This window comes from Cannabis sativa, chromosome X, assembly GCF_029168945.1.
Source record: "Cannabis sativa cultivar Pink pepper isolate KNU-18-1 chromosome X, ASM2916894v1, whole genome shotgun sequence".
In the NCBI taxonomy this organism is placed as follows: domain Eukaryota; kingdom Viridiplantae; phylum Streptophyta; class Magnoliopsida; order Rosales; family Cannabaceae; genus Cannabis; species Cannabis sativa.
Window position 1 is genome coordinate 77,603,273 of NC_083610.1, and position 8,726 is coordinate 77,611,998.

The window sequence follows — 8,726 nt, forward strand, 5'->3', positions numbered from 1 at the left end:
ATTGCTTTTATTCTGATGGTCTTTACAAGTTGTCATTGGCTCCTTTAGATTCCTCTTTTAATGTTGTGAATACTGTGGGTAAAAGACCTCATATTAAGGAGACATCCTTATTGTTATGGCACAAAAGATTGGGTCATATTTCCAGAGAAAGGGTTGATCGTTTAATTAAATCTGAAATACTTCCTCCTCTTGATGCTTCTGATTGGGATACTTGTGTTGATTGTACTCGTGGAAAATTGACTAAAACAAGAAAGAAGACTGCAAACCGCAGTCAATCTTTATTGGAAATTATCCACACGGACATTAGTGGTCCTTATTCCACCACGTTGTGCAGAAATAAGTATTTTATCACTTTTATTGATGATTTTTCTCGTTATGGATTCACCTATTTAATTAAAGAAAAATCTGACGCCCTTGATAAACTCAAAATTTTTCGAAATGAGGTTGAGAAACAATTAGGAAGAGTCATCAAAGTTGTTCATTCTGATCGTGGAGGAGAATATTATGGTCGTTATACGAATCTGACAACACATGGGGCTTTTTGCGAGTACTTACAAGAAAATGGTATAGTTGCTCAATACACTATGCCCGGTTCACTGTGAGCAAAATGGCGTTGCCGAAAGGAGAAATCGCACTCTCATGGATATGGTTAGAAGTATGATGAGTAGAACAAATCTTTCGCAGTTTTTATGGGGTGAAGCACTTATGACCGCAACTTATATTTTAAATCGTGTTCCCGCAAATCTGTTCCCAAGACCCCTTTTGAGTTGTGGACCGGGCGGAAGCCTAGTCCGAATCATCTTCGAGTATGGGGTTGTCCAGCTGAAGTAAAGATTTATGATCCTAATTTGAAAAAGTTAGATCCGAGAACAAATCGCTGTTATTTCATTGGTTATCCAATGCGCTCAAAAGGCTATCGCTTTTACTGTCCTACTCGTGGTACGCGAATTGTTGAATCTCAGACTGCTAAATTTTTGGAATTTGATGTTGCTGAAAAAATTCCTTCAACATCTCTTGAAATGGGGGAGTCATCTAAAGGAATTTGTATTCCTATGTCATTTTCAAGAGATGATTATAGTAGTCTCCATCCTACTCCAGTTGGTAATGCTCCCATTGTTGATGAATACGTTGCTCCCGATATCGAAGATGATGAAGGTCCTATTATTGATGAAGGGCCTATTAATGATGAAGCTCCTATTGTTAATGAGAATCCTGTTATTGAAGAAATTCCATTGTGGAAGATGTTATTCAAAACAATGATCAACAAAGAGAAGTTATTCCAGAAGTACCTCCTCTAAGAAGATCTCAGAGACAAAAGAAGTCAACAAAGTGTCATGATAATTTTGTTTATCTTGGAGAAGGAGAATATGATATTGATCATTTTGTGGATCCTGTCACTTTTAGTGAAGCACTTAATAGTCCACAATCTTCAAAATGGTTAACAGCTACGGATGATGAGATCGACTCCATGAAGAAAAATGGTGTATGGGAGCTAGTTTTATTACCTGATGGTTTTAAACCAATAGGTTGTAAGTGGATTTTAAAGGCTAAAAGGGATAAAAAGGGACAGATTGAAAGGTTTAAAGCGCGTTTAGTGGCTAAAGGCTTTACTCAAAGAGAAGGTATTGATTACACCGAAACTTTCTCACTGTTTCCACTAAAGATTCATTCGTAATTATTATGGCCTTAGTTGCGCATTTTGATTTAGAGTTGCATCAAATGGATGTTAAAACTGCTTTTCGAATGGAGAATTGAATGAGGAAGTCTATATGTCTCAACTTCGAAGGCTACAAGGAGAATGGAAAAGAACACTTGGTTTGCAAGTTGAAACGATCCATTTATGGTCTCAAACAGGCATCTCGCCAGTGGTACTTGAAGTTTGACAAGGTTGTGACATCGTTTGGTTTCGTAGAGAACAAGTTTGATCAGTGTATTTATATGAAGATCAGTGGGAGTCGTTATATTTTTCTTGTTCTTTATGTAGATGACATTTTACTTGCCGGCGGTGATTTGTCACTCCTAAATGAGACCAAAAATTTTCTCGTCTTCCAATTTTGATATGAAAGATCTTGGAGAGGCATCCTATGTTTTGGGGATTGAGATCCATCGTGACAGGAATCGAAAAGTTCTTGGCTTATCTCAAGAAGCTTACATTAATCGTGTGCTCAAAAGGTTCAACATGGATTTGTGTAAAGCTGGTTCTGTTCCTATTCTGAAAGGGGACAAGTTCACTAAGCAGCAATGTCCTAAGAACGACTTGGAAAGAGGAGCAATGAAGAACATCCCTTATGCAAGTGTAGTAGGGAGTTTGATGTATGCTCAGGTTTGCACTCGACCTGACATAGCTTTCGTAGTCAATGTTCTTGGGAGATATTTATCTGATCCTGGCCTTGATCATTGGGTTGCAGCCAAGAAAGTTTTGAGATATTTGCAAAGAACGAAGAGTTTTATGCTTGTGTATAAGCAGGTTGACAATCTTCGAGTTGTTGGTTATTCAGATTCGGATTTTGGTGGTTGTGTAGATGATTTAAAGTCAACTTCTGGCTATATTTTCACCTTGGCAGGTGCTGCTATTTCTTGGAAGAGTGTCAAACAGACTTTGATCACGTCATCTACTATGTATGCTGAGTTTGTTGCATGTTATGGGGCATCTTTGCAAGCTTTGTGGCTGAAAAATTTTATTTCGGAGATACGAGTGGTTGATTCTATTTCCACACCTATGCTAATCTATTGTGATAATAATGCTGCTGTTTTCTTTTCAAAGAATAACAAGATTAGTAGTGCTTCTAAACATATGGAAATAAAGTATCTCACTGTCAGAGACTTGGTCAAAAAAGGAGACATTGTTATTGAAAATTGCAAGACCGAGTCGATGTTAGCTGATCCTCTAACCAAAGGGTTAAGTGTCGTGCTGTTTAATAAACATGTTGTTAATATGGGCATTTTAGAATCTTTTGATCTTTTGGGTTAGTGGGAGTTTTGTTTTCTGTTTGTTTTTAGAAATTATTATTTATAATTTTCTGAATAAAGTTATGAACTACATTTTATGTTTCAATATTTTTTATTATTGAATGGATATGTTTTCAATTATGTTTTGTTATATTCTCGAGAATGATTGAATTGAAAGCATGTGGTTCATATTGTTGTGATCATTGTCTTTTAAATCTATTTGCTTATTGACAATGATATGTTGTTGGCTTAATTCTTTAAGCAAGTTTAGTGACACTTACTTATTTTAAGTGGTGTATGTTTAATTTCACTGGCTTATTTATTAAGCATCACGGTATCAGTGAAATTGAGGACTGATAAGGATATTATGTTATTTTAAATTGATCACATGTTGAACATAATTCCTTACCACACTACTAGACTTATTGACCATGTCGATTTAATACTTTGGTATTTGTGATTATGAATGTCTTTTGTTGAGCTAAAAACAATATGACTGTCATAGTTCATTATCAAAGGTTGAATTGGACCGGTATGTTGAGATGCTATCAGAGAACTATCAGTTTTTTTTTAAAGTGGCCACAAATGTTTTTCTGTTGTTCAACCCATGAGTCGTTTTCAAACAAAATTATTTTGATATATAATATATATGTATTAAAATCAATGTAGCCCAAGTGGGAGAATGTTAGACTTTTATTTGGGCTTACATTAAGTTTTATTGGTTTTATTAAAACTTGGGTTGATTGGATAGTTCTTTGCTGTGTTAGCCCATGTTGTTGGTGATCAATTGTTAATGGGCTTAGCATCTGTGAGTAAAGTCTAGGTGAAGCAGAAGTGTGGGCTTTTCTAGTTGACTGAAGCCTTTGATGAGCGAGCCCGGCCAACTAGGGTTTTGTAGCTAAGTCCCCTCCCTAACTCTATAAATACATATTGTCTCATCACAATTGTATACCTTTTGATAATCAGAGAAAATAAACTGCTTCTGATTTAGAGATCTAGGGAGGAAGACTTAGTTGATAGTATTGCACTATCAAATTGGAGTAACTGCTGTGGATCAATCAGAGATAATTGCTATGGATCAATCAGGTACACATACTCAATTATCATATACTACTATTGTGTTCTATGTTATATACAAATAGATCTTGGGTTAATTGTTGATTTATTTAACAAGAAATTCTCATTCACTTTCTCTTTCTCTCTTCATCTTCTTCTTCTTTCTTCTCATCTACTTTATATTATTTTATATTATTTCATAACACGTTATCAGCACGAGTCTCTGCCCAAGCTTCAAGCATGAGTCTCTGCCTAAGACCCAATGTAAGTATTTTGTTAAAATTCTTGAATTGTTTCAAAGTCACGATACACTAAATATATATTTATATATATACTTATCTGACTGAAACAATTTCAAGAATCATTTGCTTTTCTTTTTTCTTTTTATCTATATATATCTATATATTATATATATGTATATATTTTTATATATTTATTATTGATTTCATATATATATAATGGTCTTATCATTCATAATATTTACAATATATGTGTGCCTATGATATGATAGAGAAAATCTATATAAATTATACATATATCCAGAAGATTATGTATCATCGATAAAATATTGCATATATCCTGAAGATTATGCATCATCGATAAAATATTGCATATATCCTGAAGATTATGCATCATCGATAAAATATTGCATATATCCTTAAGATTATGCATCCTCGATAAAATATTGCATACATCCTGATGATTATGCGTCCTCAATAAAATCTTGCATATATCCTGAAGATTATGCAAACGTAATATTCATTATATAGTTGATGAATATATAATAAAAGAGATGAATACATATTTATATATATGTTCTTGTATTCTTTGAGGACAATGAAAAATAATCTAATATCGATATAGATTTTGACAAACATTTTCTGAAGTAAATGTTTTATATTTATCGAAGAAAAAAAATGATTGTATTTATGTGAATACAACTAAAGAATCATTAAAAATGATTATTATTGATGCAATTTTATAGTGGGTTTTGAATACCCAAAAAGAATGTTAAAAAAAAATTGCATTGAAACATTAAAGTATAAGAATAACAATGAGCATGACTAATGTTATTTAAATACATGAGGCAGTATTTATTGTTCATCATTCCCTGCAGAGAATTAATGATACGAATTGAAGTCAATCACTTTTAAAGATTCCTCGTATTAGTCATGTTATTATACATTGTTATTACTTGCAATGTTGCAAATTATTGAATCTGACATATATTAAAGATTAAATTTTGCATACATCTTGGAGACTGTGCAAAAATTGCATTCATATATTCTTTGAAATATCGTAAAAGAAATTGTTGAATAATTTCTTATATTTTTTATGGATGAACAAGTAATAAATTTTTAAGAAATTTATAATAATGTTCTACTTGTTCAACGTCATTCCCCGAAGTGAATGTAATGATTTTAAATAATCAATGACATTATTTACTACTAAAATATTTCCAGAAAAAGTGGAAACAACTAAAAGATGAAATACCACACACAATCAAAGTGCATGAAATCTATATATCATGTGTGGAATTGAATAATAGTGGTCGCGTACCTGTAGTACGGACACACTTATAATCAAGATAAAAGTATACTTGATTATTTAATAGAATATGAATTGTACAAACTTATTGTACATTTAGAATATTTAAATATCATTACCTAAAGAGAATGAATAGACATGAAATTCTATTTCAAAGAATATAGATTTCACATATATTGGTAATGCCAGAAGCAAATTAGTATATACATATTTTATTATTTCTTGAAATCAATAGTTTCAAACTATTGTTGGCACAGGATATGTATATATATAGTTACTATATAATTCAGTTTGCATATTCCCAAAAGTGGATATATAATTTACTAATATTTGTTAGTGATCCAATATAATCAAAGTGATAAAGAATCACAAAATGATTATTTGAAAAGCTTCCTGAAGAAGTCTTACATACAATTGCTACTTGGAGTAGTAAAATATATTTGTATGTACCTAGATGTATAACTTTTATCTAGTTATAAAAGTGATAAGAAATAACTTATTATATGTACTGGTTGTACATTTAAATATATAATATATCAAGTCATGATAATTAGACTGATGAATAGTCTATTAATAAATTAGACGACTTGTTAAAAAGATACCAGGAAAAATGAATGATATATTATGGTTATATCTATTTGACCATTACAATAACATGATGAAGTTGTCATGTATCTTTTAAATTATACACATCATTGAATTGATGATAGTGATTCCTGAAGAAATATAAAGTTTGATAAACATAATAGTGACTCCTGAAGAGTGTATATGTTTTGGAGAATAATATAATTATATTATTCGTGTATATAAAAATGAAACTTATAATGATTATGTTGTAATGAATTTACATTACCTTTGAAAGTTTCATTGAAATACAAATTATAGTGAACCTGAAGTTCATTAATTGAATTATTTTGACATGATAAATCATATGCAATAAATTGTCAAAGGATTTGACTAAATTTTGTTGAAGAACCAAAAGATTCTTCTCATTGTTAATTTATAAGGCTCAAAAGAAGAATGTGCATATATTTGCACATAGAAAATATTTAAATTATATTTCTTTAACAATCTTGAGCTATTGTTAGATTTTTATTGCATAGTTTCTTATCGATGTGATAAGATTATATGATCATGCATTTACAAAATGTGTAAATTTATGTATTTCTAATTATACACGTATGACTCATTCTTAGAAATGAATTAAGTTCATAAGTATTGAACTTGAAACTAAAGTTATTGAACCTGAAGTTCAATGTCATATAATATATATGAGTTTAAATAGATATTGATTCATTGTGATATATTGAAATCCCTACAGGTGTATTAATATTATTAGATATCACAATTTCTTAAAATTCTCTCGATCAGGGGGAGAGAAGCAGTTGGGATCGATGATAATTTTTGAAAAATGATCCTTGCACAAAGTTATAAGAACGATATAGTTCAAAATGATATATACCAACTGCAAATTAATATTACTCAAAGTTGAGATAGAATGAGTTGAAAACGCCTGAAGCGTAAATGAACAATATAGAAATTATTAGTAAATGTTCATTTGATTTGCCCTGAAGTTGTTAAATCTAGAGGTACTCATGGAGATACCTTAATGTTATAAAGTATTAAAATGATAACCGTGATGAAAACGGTACTCGAAGAGACTCCCAAGAGAAGTTAGACATAACACATTTAATCATAATTGAATCCCTGAAGTGATTCGTTATAGGTACCTATAAATGATAAACATATTTGAAAATATGTAATTTAAAGAGATCTCTATAAGTTATGTCAATATGGGAGGAAATTATCATTTATTGAAATTTTTGTCGACAATAAATATTGAATGTGTGCATATGCAATAAACTAACATGAGATAGCAAGGATCATTGTATTAGATTTGTCGAGAATTATCGACATACATTTTGATTTTTGGCCAAAATATTATGACGCAATCCAGGAAAATTTACTCACATAAAGTGAAGTAAGACCTGTAGGGTGTGCAAATAAATATTTCTAATGAGAAATTTGCATATATGTATTTGTACATAATGAATTGTTGTACAAAGTTTGCATAGACATGAGATTGATTGAAGTAAGGCTTAAATATTGAGAAAATATAATCATGATTTGATTATAGCCTGGAATATATTTTATGAGGATTTATAAGCGTCACATAAATGTTGCAACAAAAGGTTATTTATTTGGAGCTCCTAATATAGTGAGAATTTGAAATAAGCCTTATCTAAAAATTCTAGAAGAATTTAATACATGTCTTAAGTGATATAAATTCAAAGTCGCGCGCACTATATGACAAAGATCTTTGTATGAAATAAAGACATGTAAGTAAATTATTATTTGAAAAATACCTATGGTTGTCTATGCAATATAAATACGTAAATTATACGTTGTGATAGACTCTTTAAGAGTTTTTGATTAATTGAAGAACAAACTTTTATTTCTTTTGTATTTCGAGAAATATTAATGTATAAAGTTTGTTCATTAGTATTGAAGTCCTGAAGTACTTCATATGTATCAAGAATTATAGATATATGATCATTTGATATGGAAATTAAGATCATAAAACAAGATGGAATAAATATATGGTCTTGGAGTACCATCATTGTCACAAATGAAAATTTGTAGTACCATTAATGTGTTATGTTCATATCTACTTGAAATTTTAAATTTTCATATGAACAAAGTTGTGTACACACATGAATGATACAATTAGTTGGATAAAGACTAATGTTCCACGAACCCCTCATCTATAATTTAGAAGTCCATACATACTCTGGAAGAAAATATATGATCAAAGATTGTATATTGTGATATTTTAAAAGTGATAACAATAATCTTATGAGATATATTATCACCAAAAGAATTATGGATCATATGTGCATGAGGGGGAGACATATTCATGTTGCACTCTTTTTCCCTTAGTTCAGGTTTTGTCCCAATGGGTTTTCCTGGCAAGGTTTTTAACGAGGCAACTTGCAAATAGTTATGAATATGAAATATATATTGTACTCTTTTTTCCCTTAGCTCAGATTTTGTCCCACTGGGTTTTTCTGGCAAGGTTTTTAACGAGGCAACTATAAATCATGTTAACATACTTGCATTTTATGAAGCAAGTAGAGAATGTGTGTGAGTAAGATCATTGACATAGCATATTT